This window comes from Acinonyx jubatus, chromosome A1 (assembly GCF_027475565.1).
Source record: "Acinonyx jubatus isolate Ajub_Pintada_27869175 chromosome A1, VMU_Ajub_asm_v1.0, whole genome shotgun sequence".
NCBI classification, from domain to species: domain Eukaryota; kingdom Metazoa; phylum Chordata; class Mammalia; order Carnivora; family Felidae; genus Acinonyx; species Acinonyx jubatus.
In genome coordinates, this window is record NC_069380.1 from 76693629 (window position 1) to 76710492 (window position 16864).

The 16864-nt window shown below is 37.8% G+C and overlaps 1 protein-coding gene and 1 pseudogene across 2 annotated transcripts in view; both read right to left on the reverse strand.

The window, feature by feature from the left end:
- The window catches only part of NALF1 (NALCN channel auxiliary factor 1), a 623416-nt gene that overhangs the window by 512368 nt on the left and 94184 nt on the right, over positions 1-16864 (reverse strand). The gene's annotated exons all lie outside the window — the stretch shown is intronic.
- On the reverse strand, positions 6546-16397 carry LOC106976970 (PIH1 domain-containing protein 2-like; annotated as a pseudogene).

Here is a 16864-nt window from a genome sequence, read left to right on the forward strand (position 1 = left end):
GCACATGCCTATAGCACATTGGTCTATGTGAATCATGCAATTCATGCTTCTTCCTCTACTTCCATGATCTCAAAACAAACCTGAGATTATACTTCAGTTTCACTCGTTGGTCTGACTACAAGAACACAAAATGGCGGCCATGCCGACTTGAGATATCTGCTTTCTGTGAAAGTGGTACTCTCATTGGAGTTCGATAAATTCCCATTTGAAATGTATGCATATTCTCCTCTGACATGGTTTAGCATGATAATATTCTCAAAATTAAGACAAACTCAAGTTTCCAAAAGTACAGACCTTAAGATTCATGTCTAGGCCAATAAGAATTTAGCAAAAAAGATCTGCTTGTACATTTCCTTTCACTTCCATGTGTGGCACACCAAGGTCCTCGACACTCCTTGTGGGAGGGTCCCTTCCCTAAGGAAAGAAAAAAGCCTCAAGGCAACCTGGCTATGCATCCCTCATGACCTTGTAACATGAGAACACTTAATCCGACTGCATGTTTGTGTGTTACCATATATGGGAGACAAAAGAAGTAAAAAATATATAAATACGCCATGTGGCATTCGGGGGCTCAGTTCTTCGGGTACGAACCCAACTGAGGGATGCCAGTAGGAACAAAGTTGCTTCCTGGAGAGAAAAGCCTCAGTGTCAGGACTCTATGTGGGAATCCGGCTACATCCTGAAAGAATGATTCAACTGTACAGCGTTTCCATCCTCCTTCGTTTATATTCATGATCATCTCATCGGCAACAAGCAGGTTGGAACCATTACGAACTTCAATATAAATCTCTTAACAAATATGACCCTATCGATACTCCAATCTACCCTGGGAAGTTCTGCAGCACAAAGTATAGTACACAGAGCGGACACTGGCTTTCCACTGCGCCTAGAAGGCAAGTAAAACAGAAACAAGATGACACACGGTTATATTGACTTATTTTTTGATAACTTATGAAGCAAGGTTTGCTGTCCACTGATAGAGAGTTGGGCAGAACAAGACTAAAGGCAGAGAATATCTGGACACAGTGGGAAGAGGGAACAAGGAGAGACGACATCGGCTAGCGCTTCTGTCTTACAAGAGCTGGGAGTTACCAAATTGCTGTGGCTCCCCAACACTCAGTTTCCATAAACGCTCCTGAGACTATCGCATGAGATTATGGAAGCTTCTTAAAGTTCTAACATCCTCTCTGAAGCTGCTAATGCTCCTTAGCCAACACAGGTCCAATCTTACTTCTTTTTATTTCATAATGGGATTCCCATAGATAAATAATAAAAAAATTATAAAATATTTATCATGACCTATGTTATTTTTTTCTCATTAAAAAAACACTCTCAAATCAAGGTATTCCTGTTCTTGAACATAGCGCCAATATTTATTATTTATTACAGCCAGTGAGGCAGAGCGGTAACTCAGATCTGGGCTCACCTCAAGGTGCTTAATAAATATTGATGACTCAATCTTGTGTCTAAAGGAAATAGATGTTCTGTTGGTGGGGGGGAGCTCAGGTTTCCTCTCAAGACATGACACAAAAACATTCCATTACAGAACTCAATTTTTCACTGTTTAGCACTTTGCTTTAGCAGAGACTTTTGAGATCGATTGTTCTTTAATTCACCCACAACTGCACTTAGCAGTTACTCTCTATTTACCTCGAGATGTTGCCATCAAAAAGTCTGTGTTCTTACATAGCTCTTTTCTACATCTTCCCCACAGATGCACTAAAATTTTGAAGCTTCTTGTCAAGATATAATTGGAAAGAGACATGGTGTAATAACTCTTTAAACAGGGCCTTCAAGCAAGCCTTCATATGTTTCCCAAAAATCAGACCGAATGAAGCATAAATGTTCCGTCCTTCATGCAGGCGTCTGACTATCACTCTGAGATAGAACCAGTTCCTGTTAATAAATGTAGCCAGAGACGACCATGGCTCCTACCTTCTATCAGAACATCAGTGAACATGTATACCAAGCCCCAAACCCAAAGGCACAATTTTTGACTTTCACAGAAAATTGGCAGTCAAATTAAACTTGCCTAAAAACATACAACACCAGGTTGTGTTCAATAACATATGAAGCACAGAAGCGCCATCTCTGTTCCAGGTCCATAAGAATATCTAAAACCACACAGTCGAGCAGGGGCTCACAGCCTATGACATGCGGACGATGATGAGGGAGAGCGACTACTGACACAAGATGCCATTATCCCCCAAGACGCCACTACCTAGGTTTTGTAAGGACATCTCCAGCGCTGCCATGAACAGAACCAACAATAGGGTGTAGTCAGCGTCCAATACCATCGCTGTCACCCAACCCACTCAACACAAAACAGGGGATTTTGCCTGTTTTTGTTTTGTTTTGTTTTGTTTTTTTATCTCCACATTCCTGACTCCTCCCTTCATCTCCCAGTTACTGGGCTCCTTTCTGCCCTTTATCTTACATGTTTGCTTCCACCCCTACTCCCATTCTACACCTCTGTCCAGACAAAGTCTTGCCTTGTTCGGAAAGACATCTTTCTTCTCTATTGTCCCCACACTCTATGAAACTATTGTTCAATAGATTCTTAGATCATTTTACTATGTTCCATGCACTTTACCAAGTATTTCCCACATCTTAATTTATTGAATGCTCCTAATAACTCTACAAAATCAGTACGATTATTATCTCTATTTGTAGTCAGGGAAAGAGGTAGAAAAAGGATATTCATCTTCCCAAACTCTTCAGTAAGTAAGGAACACAGAATGTGAGACTGGGCAGTGGGGCTGAAGGAAGAGCTCCTGCTCCTCTCCTCCCCTAAACCCTACTGCCAGACTGCATCATTGTGTAATATGAATTCTTCAACACTGATTAAAATTTGTTAGGATGTGCTTTATGTATCGCTTAGTAGATGATTTTAAAAAATAAATGCACAATATGTAACTAAAAAGGGCTTATATATACACACTGTAGTTTTAAGCAGTTTTTAATAAATAACGTTTGTTGTTCAAATCTCTATTTTTGCTTATTTTTCATATTCTTGACCTATCAGTAATGAGAGAGATGTATTCAAACTTCCCCTTATGACAGCGGAGTTCCACAGTTCTATCAATTTTGCTCTGTCAATTTTTTAAGCTTTTTTGGTTAATTGAACCCAATTCTAAAATTTTTTTTTCAACGTTTTTTATTTATTTTTGGGGCAGAGAGAGACAGAGCATGAACGGGGGAGGGGCAGAGAGAGAGGGAGACACAGAATCGGAAACAGGCTCCAGGCTCCGAGCCATCAGCCCAGAGCCTGACACGGGGCTCGAACTCACAAACCGCGAGATCGTGACCTGGCTGAAGTCGACGCTTAACCGACTGCGCCACCGTTGAACCCAATTCTAAAAGACTGTATCTGTGTGGGGAACTACAGTGAACTCGGAGTGGAAGAAGAAAAGCGACCACAATGATTCATATTCGAGTGTGAAGGAATCCCCACTCAAACTTTCCAAGGCCATTTACATTTTGAATCAAATGATTAAATAATCTTTTTACTTTAAAAATTGAAATAAACCTTTTACTTGTGAATGTTTTTTTGAAGTTATTGATGGACATATTTCTATGCAAAAGTAGTTTCCTGAACTGCTTGAATCTCACCAGGACTTTCATCTCAAAGAAAGCTGGCTTCGGGCTCACAAATCTTGTTTCTATCCAAACCAATACTCCTGCAAATTCTCTCCACTCTGATCCATTTTACTGACAGACATTCCTACAGTTCATTCACTAATTGTATTTTTTCATTGTCCATTGCATAAAATGGGCGTCATGACAGTCAAAATCTTTACAACCTGACTTCAATTTCCATGTTGAGCCCCGAATGCTTACACACTTACCTTATGCTATAAACAAAGCAGTATTTGCTGGACCTTGACCATGATTTACATTTTCTTATGTCCACATGGTTCTTTCTGTTTGTAAGGCATTTTGTTCCATCTCTACCTGTAAAGATTAGCCATCCTGTGCAGCTAATTGCAAATGTTTATTTTGTGACGATCAAGCCTTTCACCAAATGGGATCTTTCTCCTACTCTACTGAAACAAAGGTTCTCTTCCAACAGTCAGGAAGTGAACTAAAAAAAAAAAAAAAAAAAAAAAAAAAAAAACCTTCAGTTTTGTTAATTGTACATTTGTTTTACCTTCCTCTGCCTGTCATTCTCCATGCATTCTGAGGGCAAAGACTGTTTTACTTATTTCTTCATTTCCCCAAACACCTAGCTCAATAAATATTTGTTCAACAGGCTCATACTTTTGCAAGATGGTGAAACTCAGGTATAAATCTAATACGAAAGGCAGTGAAGAGTCTCATATGCCCATATTCTGTAATTCACACTCATCATGGCTTTCACTTTTGTTTGACACTAATAACCAAAAATATGTCATGTAATGATCTTCTGGAAGATTAATGGAAAGAGTAGTGTTTCTTCAAGAAGAGTTCTGGGCACTTTTTTCAAATTTCAACAAACGTGTTCAAATCTGGATGTTTCAAATCGAACATTTTACATCTATTAAAATGTATCAATGACTCTCTACTGAGATGGTAACAAGTTAAAATTGAAAAAAAGGGAGGGGCGCCTGGGTGGCTCAGTCTGACTTCCAAGTAGAGGCGTCCAACTTCGGCTCAGGGCATGATCTCATAGTTCGTGAGTTTGAGCCCCGTGTCAGGCTCTGTGCTCACAGCTCAGAGCCTGGGCCTGCTTAGGATTATGTGTCTCCCTCTCTCTCTACCCCTCCCCTGCTCCTGCTCTGTCTCTCTCTCTCAAAAATAAACATCAAAAAAAAAATTTTTTTAAGAAAAAAAGGGAAAACATTTACTTCTAAATTTAATTATTTCTGATTCATTTCCTGCGTACGACCGGCAGCGTATTTCATAGAACGATTTTATGTGGCACCAAATACCATCCCTGTTCTGATTGCTAATGAGGAGCATCTTAAGTGAACCAGTTGTCAATTCAAAGAGCTCCTGTTATCTCTGTAAGTGATGTTTTCAATTCTAACAAAATGGCAAAGGTGAATCTCAACTACAGTAATCTAAGAGCTCTTCCAAGGCACGGTGAAAACATTCCCAGATTCCCTACTTCTTACCAAGGAGCAAACGGGATGTTATATGTTAAGTCATTCCAAAAAGAGTAAAAGGCACAAGAAAATGAAAAGCTGTAAATTCTATCAAGTACTGGTCTGTCTACCTTCTCGGTAGGTAACTTTATATTCTTTTACTAATTTGAGGTATGTAAAAATATTTCAATTGTAGTTTGCAGTTAACAAGACACAAAACTCACCTTTCTTTTACATTTGTTATGTACAAATGATTGCTTTGAGGCTGCACATAAGATCCCCTCCACATAAGGAACAGAATGGAAATCTCAAAATAATAAGTGAACAAGTCTGTATGCTACAGCAGCATTGGCTATTTTTGCTAAATATACTGCATTCCTTTACCGATACGATTATTCTCCGTGAGTTCAGATTATTAAATTCCATGTGTCTATTTCTCCTGAATCTCCAGTGTTGACAACACAGTTCTTTGAACAATGTAAACTCAATAAATATTTGTTAACTGACCTGAGAATTAATTAATACTCATTAGTCAGGAATAATTTTTGAATCAGAAGCATTGAATGCCCTCTGGTAATTAGCTTAATATCTCGAATATGTAATTGAAGCTAGTAATAAGAATTAGAAATGTTTAGCATATGAAAATCTATGTGCTAAACAGTGGGGTAGGGAATCTCATGCACATTGCTTGATTTACTTATATTATTTCTTCTTTCACCTGCCAAGGATGAGTCTGAGGATGTGGGAATGAATGAGAGCACAAAAGTGAAGAATCTAAAGTCAACCAGCTTGGAGCACCTGGTAGCTCAGTCAGTTAAGCATCCAACTTCGGCTCAGGTCATGATCTCCAAGTCCATGAGTTCAAGCCCCGCGTGCGGCTCTCTGCTGATAGCTCAGAGCCTGGAGGCTGCCCCAGATTCTATATCTCCCACTCTCTCTGGCACTTCCTCTGCTCGTACTCTGTCTCTCTCTCTCTCAAAAATAAATAAATAAGTAAGTAAATAAATAAATAAATAAATAAATAAATAGAATTAAAGTCAGCCAGCTGAAAAAAGGCCACTGAGCCACAGAGAAAGTGTCAATATACAATACACATGTAACATATGGGGGAGTCACTAGGCAAGGCCACGTCGTTTGTGCCCTGAGACTAGAAGATGAGCAGCAAAATGAGTAGCATAACCATTAATACAGTTCCCAACATCTGATCATCTGATCCACAGAATACTATTCTGGGGTGACGCTCCTTGGAAATCAATTTGGGAACTGCCTTGGGATATAAGGGGGCCCCAGGGGTTCAGTTGGTTAGGTGTCTGACTCTTGATTTCAGCTCAGGTCATAATCTCACAGTGAGTTTGAGTCCCATGCCAGACTCTACATCGACAGTGTGAAGACCGCTTGGGATTCTCTTTCCCTCTCTCTCTGCCCCTCCCCTGTCTGCACTCTGTCTCTCAAGGTAAGTAAATAAACATTTACAAAGAAAGAAAGAAAGAAAACCCTAAGAAACTTTTTTAACATTGTCAAAAACATATTTTAGAAACTGTGTTCTAAGATGATTTTCTCTTAAATGATTAAAAAGGAAAGAATCTGTAGTGACAGAGAAAATTTTAAGTTGCGTGGGAACTCACTGCCAAGTTCACTTTTACATAGAGAACTGTCAGTGTCTCTGCCATCTGAACAGCCAGAGCTGTATATATAATAGAAATACAATGCGTGGGGTGCCTGGGGAACTCAGTCAGTTAAGTGTCCAACTCTTGATATTGGCTCAGGTCATTGATCTCACAATTTGTGGGTTCAAGCCCTGCATCGGACTGTATGCTAACAGTGCAGAGCCTGCTTGGGATTCTCTCTCTTTCTCTCTCTCTGCCCCTTACCTGCTCACATTCTCTCTCTCAAAATAAATAAACAAACGTACAAGAAAGAAAGAAAGAAAGAAAGAAAGAAAGAAAGAAAGAAAGAAAGAAAAGAAAAGAAAAGAAAAGAAAAGAAAAGAAAAGAAAAGAAAAGAAAAAAAGAAAAGAAAAGAAATACAATGCAAACCATACAGGTAATTTTAACTACTCTGGTAACCATTAAAAAGTGAAAAAGAAACAGGTGAAATTAAATTTAATAATACATTTTTTATTTAATATCATATATCCAAAATCTTATCATTCAGCATGGAATCAAAATAAAAATTATTCCTGAGATGGTCTTTCTCTTTTCATACCATATCTTTGAAATCTTGTATTTTTTTCCATTAGCAACATATCTCAATCATATGCTAAAATGTCAAAGGTCAAATATAGTCCTAGCAAAACAATAAAGGTATGCTTGATGTGAATTTATTTTATACTGCATACTTAATTTAAATAGGTAATTTAATTTAAACTGACTGAACTTAAATAAAATTGTACAAATGCATTCCATCAATCTCACTTGACAGCATTTCAGGTGCTCAAAAGCCACATGTAGCCAGGGGCTGCCATATGAGACAGCACGGGTTTAGAAGCTTAGCGTATCATCTGCACGAAAACAGAGCCAGCTTACAGCAAGGATGTCATCCACCGAGACGAGAAAAGGTGCATGAGCTTCCAGCTGTCCAACACGAGGGTCTATCCAGGTCTTACACAAGGTCACCATGGGAATTGAATTTCTCAAGGAAGGGAGATAAAATGATTTGACTCGTGTTTAACTCATACTACACTGACCTAGATCATATTTTTTAAAGTCTCGTCATAAACTACAATCCATTTAAACTTTTTATATCTGGATGTGTTTGGGAATGAAATGGATAATACACGAATTCCTTTTTTTTTTTTTTTTTTTTTTGGAAAAGAAAAGGGAAGGAAAAAAGAAAATAAAAGTTACTCTTTGGGGCAAATCCCTAGCCACGACAATATTATTTTTGGTAAATAAATAAATAAATAAATAAATAAATAAATAAATAAATGCAATAAGCAAACAAAAATTCACAAATTGTGATGTTAAAGTGATAAGTAACAACTTTTAAGTAGACACTAAATTTCCATTAAAATAATAATTATACCATATTCACTTCATTGGGCAATTCTAATAGAGAATCGTAGACCCTAAATGATATCTTCTTAAATGTTACCATGGAAGTAGTTTACACTAAAATGTCATAAAATAAAATATTTAAAATTAGATAATATTTAAAATTAGAAAATAAACTTCCTTAAGGAGTATTTATTTTATTAAAAAGCTAAACAGTACTAAATTTGAAATAACTGATTTTTAAAATCGGTTCTATAATGTAGGGTAACCAAAAAAAAAAAAAAAGCGACAGAGAAAGCCTCCTTTAAAGGGTGCATCCTAGAGTTCAGAGGTGCAGGTCTGATGGGTGGTAAGTTTAATTGGGAAGCCTCTTGACTGAGTGATAAAACAGAGCAGAAATTGATTAATCTCTGTGAGTTACAATGCTGTGGGAATGTGCTATTAAGCATTCCAAAGCGGCAACTTCATTTCCTCCGGGGCAAAGCATACTTAGAAAGGAAAGCTGCTCTCCCGTAAAATAATCTATTTTGTAGGCTTAGGAGGTTTTAGCTGGATGACATACCTTAACCTTCCTGGAGTGGGTAAAGTATTGTTCAGACTCATAGCAAAATACCAGAGTGTGTTCCAATAATATTTCACATGGCTTTGCCCAAGGTAGAGGTAAAAGAGAAGTCGCATTTGTATTCTTACGGAAGCCTTCTTTCAGGTTAAAGATAATAAGAAACTGACCTTGAAGAATATCTCTGTTTTGTAAAGAGTTGGAGGACATTATTTAGATTTAAAAAAAATAAATAAATGACAGCTATCTGGTGCCAAACAACTGGTCTTTGAATTAACCACAAATAACTAACTGAGTTGAGTATTTTACTTTAAAACCACCTATTTATTTATCAATTACAAGATTGGATCAAGTTATCTCATACAAGTACAGGTTACTGAACTATAATAAATAATTATTCCTTAAAACAGACCTAATTAATTTTAACAGAACCTTTTACTGTATGTATCACCTGCTCAATGGTATTGAATATGTATGAATGCAAATCCTATTAAGGCACTACCTTGTAAAATAATTATGTCTCCGATGTTAAATCATGATGAGAAATATACTGCAGAAATTCATAGATATTATCCTCTGTGAATGGTTGCCCGCCTCAAAATAACTTAAAGGAAACTCAAACTTACTCAATGCTCTGTTATTGACTACAAACACATTATACATATTTATATACACTTTATTTATGATTTAAATTAATCTCAAATGAAATTGATGTAATCAAGGCACACAGAATTTTTGAACATGTATCAAAAATATAAATTTTAAATTTTGCAAAATATGTTTACTTCTATTATCCTATCAGTGTTGATCTTAGAAAAACAGTAATATATGAAATAAAGGCTTAATCATTGCTACATGGTACACAATGAAACAAAACTATTAAATGACTTGAATTTAGTAATTTATAGCATGTCAGATATTTTACCTGTGTATCCAACATAGCTTCATTACACAAATTACACAACACTTTTACTTTTCTTCTACATTAGAATGCCAACCTACAAATTTTCTAATTATCTTTCACAGTTGTATTAGCCAACATTTAGACTGGCTATAACCTAGTACTATGGTTTAATAAGATGAAAGCAGATTTTTATGAGATTCATAGTTGCTTTTTAAAGCCAACTAGTTTATGTTCTAAATCCTTCCAAAGAGATTCCAGATTCCTAGCAATTTGTTCATAGTCAACTTGCCACCATTTAGATAAACAGTCCACACAAGAACAAAGCTTCTTCCTTAGGAAATAGTCCTTCTGGCCCCGGCTCTCTCTTTGGCCCTCTGCCCTTTGGATGTTTGTCCTCTTATCGAAGGCCTTTCCTAGAATATTGACACATTTCTAACTTCTGCAAGTCTTATTACTTTTCTAAGGTTTATAGTCATTTTTTTCCAATTTTTAACTGGCTTCTGCTTACAGGTTACCAACGAACTTCAGTCCTTGATTCTTCCAGACCCCAAATCTATTGTTCAAATTCTAGGCAGCAAAATAAAAAATCTTTCTTGTTACTGTTTTAACTTAAACAAATCTGATCATGACAAAAACAGTGGAGACTTCTTGAAAATTCTGAACAGACGATGAATAAATACAATGCTATTATTTGCCAAAACTTGAAAAATTGAAGCATTTATGGTCAGCTGAGCTTCAATAAAAGTTCCAAGAACACACAATAGGGAAAGGACAGTCCCTTCACTAAATGGGGCTGAGACTGGTTTTCCACACGTGGAGGAATGAAATTGGACCCTTAGCTCACTAAAATCAAATCACCATGGATTCAAGTATTAAATGTTAAGACCTGAAACCACAAACGTTTTCGAAGAGAACATAGGGGAAAAGCTTCTTGCCATTAGTCTGGATGATGACTCTTTGGACGTGATCCCAAAAGCTCAGTGAACAAAACAAAAACAGACAAATGTTATTGCATCAAACTAAAAACCTTCTGCACAGCAAAGGAAGCAACAGAGTGAAGAGGCATCTACAGAATGGATAAAAAATGTGCAAACCATGTATCTGATAAGGGGGTTAATACCCAAAATATATAAGGAGCTCAAGCAACTCAACAGTAAGAAAACAACCCCGATTAAAACATGGGCAACGGATCCGAACAGACATTTCTCAAAGGAAGACATGCCACCAGACACATAAAAAGGGGCTCAACATCAACGAGTAGCAGGGAAGCGCAAATCAAAACCACGAGACATCACCTCAGACAAGTTAAGACAGCTATTATGAAAGACACAAAAAGATAACAAATGTTGAAGAGGATGTGAAGAAAAGGGATCCCTGGTGCACTACTGGTAGGAATGTAAACTGGTACGGCCATTATGGAAAGAATATGGTGATTCCTCAAAAAGTTAAAAAGATAGAACTACCATAGGATCCAGAATTTCCATGTCAAGGTACATATACGAAGTAAACAAAATCAGTATCTCAAAGAAATATGTGTATTCCTGTGTTCTGTTCACTGCAGCATTATTCATAATAACCAAGATATGGAAACAACCTAAATGTCTATCAGTAGATGAATGGTTCAGAAGAAACACATATACAGTGGAATATTATTCATCCCTGAGGAGGCAGGAAATCCTGCTATTTGTGACAAGATGGATGAAACTGGAAGACATTGTGCTAAGTGAAATAAGTCAGACAGAGAAAGACAAATATCATATGATCTCACTTATATGTGGAACTTTTTTTAAAAAGTCAAGCTCATAGAAGCAGAGAGTAGAATAGTGGTTACAAGGGGCTAAGGTTTGGGAAGAAATAGGACGATGTTGGTCAAAGGGTATAAATTTGCAGTTGTGTAGGACAAACGAACCTAAATATCTAAAGTGCAGACATGGGGCACCTGGGTGGCTCAGTCAGTTGAGCGTCCAACTTCAGCTCAGGTCATGATCTCACAGTTTATGACTTCGAGGCCCCCCATAGGATTCTGTGCTGACAGCTCAGAGCCTGGAGCCCATTTTGAATTCTGTGTCTCCCTTTCTCCCTGCTCCTCCCCTGCTCACACTCTGTCTCTCTCTCTGTCTCGTTCAAAAATAAATAAACATTCAAATTAAAAAATTTTAAGTATGGACATGATGACTATACTTAATAACACTGGGGCGCCTGGGTGGCTCAGTTGATTAAGCGTCTGACTCTTGATTTCAGCTCAGATCATGATCTCACAGTTCGTGGGATCAAGCAACACATCAGGCTCTGTGCTGACAGCACGGAGCCTTCTTGGGATTCTCTTTCTCTCTCTCTCTCTCTGTTTCTCTCTGCCCCACTCCTGCTTGTGCTCTCTCTCTCTCTCTCTCTCTCAAAATAAATAAATAAACAAAATAATTTCATCCCAAAATATTTAAAAAATAATAATACTATATACACTCATCACACAGCAAAATACGCGAACTGCGAGATGTTACTTTGCCAGTAGTAATCATTTCACTCTGTATATTTATATCAAATCATCACATTGTACACCTTAAATATATAGAATTTTTATTTTTAAAAACCTCCTCATGAAAAAATGTTAAACAGATGATGAAGAAATACAATGCTGCATTTGCCAAACCTTCAAACTAGCAGGATTTTTTTAAAGTACACAAAACTGATTCAATTTTCATTTATGTCAAGGCAAATGAAAAAATGACACACTATTGATACACAGAATACGTTCTATGAGGAGTTTAATATAATTTTTCTGCTCAAATTCTTTTGACAGCCTGAAGACATTGTAAATAAACTTTACAAAGATACAGACAGCACCCTTATTTTTAAAGTTCTCAACAAATGCCAACACTGGGGCCAAATTAACAGGATATAGATGAATACAAATAAATACAAAGTGTTGCCTTTAGGTTTAAAAAGTTAGTTGCACCAATAAAGATGTGGAGTAGCAGCTCTGGGAATCTGAATGTAAGGTGAACAAAGAGATTGGAGAAGCCAACAGAAAGAGCTAACACAGCTCGTGGCTGCACGGACACAAGGGCACATCCAAACAGGAGAAGACTACGTTGAGGAGTACCGTGTTCAGTTCTGACTGGACGTTTTAATAAGAGATATTTACAAAATAGAGGCCACACCGAAGAGTGCTTTCAAAATGTTGGTCTCTGCTGACCACGAAGACATTTTCTCAAATCCAAGGAACCCTTTGAGAAAAATAAGAACTATATCGTTCATAGTTTTCCTACATATGACAAAATTAAGTTGTCAAATAGGGGTTGTTTCATTGTGAGATTATTTTCTTCCTACTTTTTAAGTGAAATTTATATCTTTATTTATGCAATAAAAATGAAATTAGGTACGCGACAGTGATTTTTGTTTAAGTTTGTTCATTTATTTGAGAGAGAGAGAGAGTGCAGGAGGGGCAAAGAGAGAGGAGAGACACAGAATCCCAAGCAGGCTATGTGCTGTCAGCACAGAGCCCGATGCGGGGCTTGAATTCACAAAACATGAGATCATGACCTGTGCCAAAACCAAGAATCAGATACTTAATCGAATGAGCCACCCAGACACTTTGATAGTGATTTTTTAATGCAATCATCTGTGAAACTTTTGATCTGATTTGAATTTATTGGTCCATTAGATTGAAAAGTCTGGGAACTAGTCCAAAAACTGATACTAGAATATTTGGAAATTACACACACACACACACACACACACACACACACACACACACACACACAATCTGAGGTTTAAGTAGAAGGAAAGGATGTATTCTCAATTTCTTAATTTGGGAGTCGGGGTTACAAACAAGCAGATCACTGGGTGATTTTCTTCAGATGTCCAATCAACGCAAGACATAAAGAGCTTTCCAAAAGCTGTCTTGAAAATTTTGGTGAAAAAAACCTGTCATTAAATGAATTTAAGCGAACAGGGAAATCATGAAGGAATCAGAAAGGATTTCTGTCCTTTGTATGAAAGTAGAGACGTCTCTCAATGACGTTTTCATTCTGAGACCACGTGAGTTTGTAGTTCACTACAGTCAGAAAAGTCTGCACATCTGTCTTCTAAATTCACTGGACTGTTTCCATCTACCAGTATTCACAAGAATAATGTCTTCCTACACCTAGGCTATTAGAAAGGGTAGAAGATGTGCATATTGTGGTGTCGAGTCAACCAGAATACTTGGTCTTCCATTTTTGGTATTTGTTTAAACATCATTTTATTTTTCTGGGATTTTGCCATTTCACTCCACGGCTCATCATTTTTGGTTTTCTTGTCTTTGTTCACACTGTTGCTTCCAGTTGAAATGCTCTTGCTTTTTTCTACCTGGTGGAGTGCCTCGTATCTTTCAAGGTTCAATTAAATACCAGTTTATCCAAGAATGTCTTTTTGATTACCCTGTCCAAAAGTAATCAGGAGCTCTTTTGTTGCATTTCATTCCAAAGTGATTTCTGTTCAACTTATTTTGCATACTAGATTATAAATGCCCAGAAAGCAGGAACTGTTCTCTACTTATCTCTGTAACTGCCACAGCTCCTATAATGAACTTCGGTTGATAGACAAAACTATTAGCTGCTCAAAATTAATCCCAAATATGCTTGAGTGCATGTGTATTTGCACACATATGTATATGTATATACACACAGGGGGGAAGTTACAGTCTACCCTATACTTAGGACTAACCCGAAGTTACAACTGGTCGCATTTGTCAGCATATAAAATATTGTTCAGGACAACCCGGAGCCCTGTTACTTAAGTAATAAAAAGTAGATCCAGGGGCGCCTGGGTGGCTCGGTCGGTTAAGCATCCGACTTGGGCTCAGGTCATGATCTCACGGTCCGTGAGTTCGAGCCCCGCATCAGGCTCTGTGCTGACAGCTCAGAGCCTGGAGCCTGTTTCAGATTCTGTGTCTCCCTCTCTCTCTGCCCCTCCCCTGTTCATGCTCTGTCTCTCTCTGTCTCAAAAATAAATAAACGTTAAAAAAAAATTAAAAAAAAAAAAGTAGATCCAGCTAATTCATTTGGCCGAAGTTTTTATTTATATATAATTCTATGACACTTTTATAGAATTCTACATAATATACAGATGTGAAAAGTAAGGAAAAATGGGTCACAACCGAGGAAAACAAAAACCTACTTTCAATGATATTTAGGCTTGTTATACACAGAGTATGTAATGAAATCTTGCTTTCCAGGTACCTAAAGACATTGTGTCTAATTTTCATAATATCACATCTGTGTGACCTCAGAGTAAAATCTGCATCTTCCAGGTGGAAGCTAGAAGACATTTTTGTGTGTGAAAAATATTAAATTATTTCTCTAGGGGCTCTAAATTTCCCAAGAACAATGGCAATGTTTCAAAACCAAATAGTAATTCACATTAACGAAGAGTACATTTCATCGAGATGTAGAACACTGCTCAAACTTTAATGTGCATAGAAAACATCAAGATAGAGTTTCTTATGAATTCCAACTTTGACGTAGTAGTTCAGGGCAGCACCTGAATTTTGCTTTGTAAAACTTTTGTTTTTAATTCCTCATGTGACAATTTGCTAGAGATAAAAAACGTTTTTTTTTTTTCCAATGGGAAAGCCAAGAATTCTTACATGTTACCTGGAAAAAAACAGAATTTCCCCAATGATATCTGGTACTTTAAGACCATGAGAAATACCTTCAAAAGAAGTGTATCATGATGATATCATGTTTAGTAGTGTCTGCTTCAGGCCAAGTTTGAGAGGGAGAAAGAATGAGTTTAAAACAGAAAAGATAAAGATAAACCGTTGATGAGAAAACATCATTCAGTGAAAAAGAACACTTAGAAAATATGACACTAGTGTTTAAGATAAACTACCTCTTTACCCATAATGAAGGTCCTGTAATTCACAAGACAGGTGGCAGGAAAGCATCACGTGAAAAACCCAAAGCAGATGATCCTCTTGACTAACACCAATGGCACTGTGATGACTAATGTAGTCTTCTCTTTGATAAATTCTGCGGTAGTCATTTCAGTATGCATATTCTGGAAGGCTCAGATGCAATCTGTACTTCTCAGAGAGCTAGATCAATAAGTCCTCCTCAGAAACACTAAGGTCACAGAGATACTGAATTACCACTAGGTAATTCAACTTCTATTTCAATTTGCAGAGGTTTCTCATTCTGATAAACCACAATTTTTAATCCATAGGCTGGTGGTCTCTTCACCTCCACCTGGATCTCTGTACTGGAAATCTCTTCTATCAGATAACTTGTTTTGCTTGAAACTTGGTCTTCTGGTAGTAAGAGCTGAGGACAGTGATCTCAGTGGTTCACAGGACTGCTTCTTATACGTTCAAGGATCAGCTCCTTTCCCTTTTTCTCTCCTAAACCCGTAGGGTCAGTTTGGATTCTGATTTTATTTCACGCTTTGGATGCCTCCTTTGATTCTAAATTTAGGAATACTGTAAGAGTGTGAGAGAATACATTGGAATTCCTCAATGCATTTCATGGTCATCCATATTAACTGATCTTTTTTCACGTGGTGCTTTTCTGCTGCCTGGAGGACACCAGGATTGTAGGCAACATCAACAATTGTATAAACACGCAACGTATCAGACACAGCGGCTGGCCGGCCGGCACTTAGAGGTGCTGGATGAGTGGTTGACTGGGGAGCTGACAAAGTTTGATAGAAAGGATTTTCTTCTTTCGTTTTGGGGACCCTGGTTTGTAGACAGAGAGCTGCGGTTCTGGGGCAGAATAGAGCCATCTCCCCTCTTCCAGCGGCTGTTGAGTGAACTGCTCACGGCTCTGGTGTTGCCTCCGGCCGGCACGTCTGGGAGGCTCCGGAGCTCACTGACCTGAGCAAGCAGACCCTTTCAGGATGAGCCCGGGATTCAGATACATGGGCCGTTTAAGTCTCGTCTCTTGGTCTGTTGCCCTGAATTCTGCATTTTTAACAAGCTTCCCCCGTGAAGCAACGTTGCTGGTCCACAGACTGCACTTTGGGGAGCAAAGGTGCAGACTGGACTCACACTTGAATCTGTCATAACCAAATACTAAATCTGTTTAATATCAATGCATATAAAGCATAAACACAAAAATGCGTATAAAACAGAAGTAGGTAGGGGGCGCCTAGTGGCTCGCTTAGCTGGCTGAGCTTCTGATTCTTAGTTTGGACTCAGGTCCTGATCTCCTGGGCTCAACCCTCACATCAGGCTCCACACTGACAGCATGGGGCCTGCTTGGGATTCTCTCTCCTTCTCTCTCTGTCCTTCTCTCGCTCTCTCTCTTCAAAATAAACTTTTTAAAAATGTATACAAATCATGATGGACATTATTTTAACATA